This window comes from Otolemur garnettii, unplaced genomic scaffold, assembly GCF_000181295.1.
Source record: "Otolemur garnettii isolate 467f Iridium unplaced genomic scaffold, OtoGar3 scaffold00018, whole genome shotgun sequence".
Classification (NCBI taxonomy): Eukaryota; Metazoa; Chordata; class Mammalia; order Primates; family Galagidae; genus Otolemur; species Otolemur garnettii.
In genome coordinates, this window is record NW_003852413.1 from 530,750 (window position 1) to 532,027 (window position 1,278).

Consider the following 1,278-nt stretch of genomic DNA (forward strand, 5'->3'; position numbering starts at 1 on the left):
TTTTTTTTTTTTGAGACAGAGTCCTGGATAGAGTCCTCTGGCATCACAGTTCACAGCAACCACCAACTTTTGGGCTTAAGTGATTCTCTTGCCTTGGCCTCCTAAGTAGCTGGGACTATAGGCGCTTGCCACAACACCCATTTTGTTGCAATTGTCATTGTCGTTTAGCTGGCCTGGGCTGGGTTCAAACCCGCTACCCTTGGTGTATGTGGCTGGTGCTGTAACCACTGTGCTATGGGCGCTGAGCCTTAACTTTTAGCATTTCTTGTTTAGCTTAGTTTCCCTTCATATACGAGTATCTATTTTAGTCTGCATTCCTGATGTTTTTGATGGGACATACTACTCTAGATACAAATTTCTTTCTGCCCAGTCATTTGGCCTTCATAGTTTCTGACAAGAAATTTATAGTTGTCTGAATTATTATTACCTATTATATGTATCTAATTGGATATCCCTCATCTGAAGTGCTTGGACCCAGAAAAAGTTTTATAAAATTTGGATTTTTATTTATTTTGCAATACAGGGCCCAGCAGAAGTAATGCCCTTTTGTGGTTAAGTGTGATATTATTTTACAAAATTACATGCAAATTATAAATGGCAGCACAAATAATGCCCCTAAATATTTATTTATTTTCGGACAGAGTCTCACTGTCATCCTTCATAGAAAGCCATAGTATAGCTCACAGCAACCTCAGACTCCTGGGCTCAAACTATTCTCTTGCCTCAGCCTCCCAAGTAGCTGGACTACAGATACCCACCACAATTGGCTATTTTTTGCTCTAGGTCTTGCTCTAGCTCAAGCTGGTCTCGAACTTGTGAGCTTAGGCAATCCACTTGTCTTGGCCTCCCAGAGTGCTGAGATTACAGGTGTGACCCACTGTGCCCAGCCTCATAATGCCCCCTTTTAGCAAGCTGGTAATCTATACCAGTCTTTTATTACAAAATCATAAGCAAGTATTTCTGTAACAGGATAGCATCCAGAGGGCATCACTTCTGCCAAACCTGTGTCTGTATCACACACACTAGGTCAGCATCCTGAACCTGAAAATCTGGAAAAATGGTCCATTGAGCATTTCTTTTTAGTACCATGTTGACACCCCAAAAGTTTTGGATTTTAGAACATTTCTGATTTTTGATTTGTCAGATTAGGAACTGTCAACCTGTTAAAGTCAATTTTCTGTGGTTATGCTTGAGATAAATGTCTCACTAGCTACTTTTTTCTGTAGTTGAAAAAGGTTCTTTTTCAACATGGTTTTGTTTCTTTTTTTTTTTTTTTTT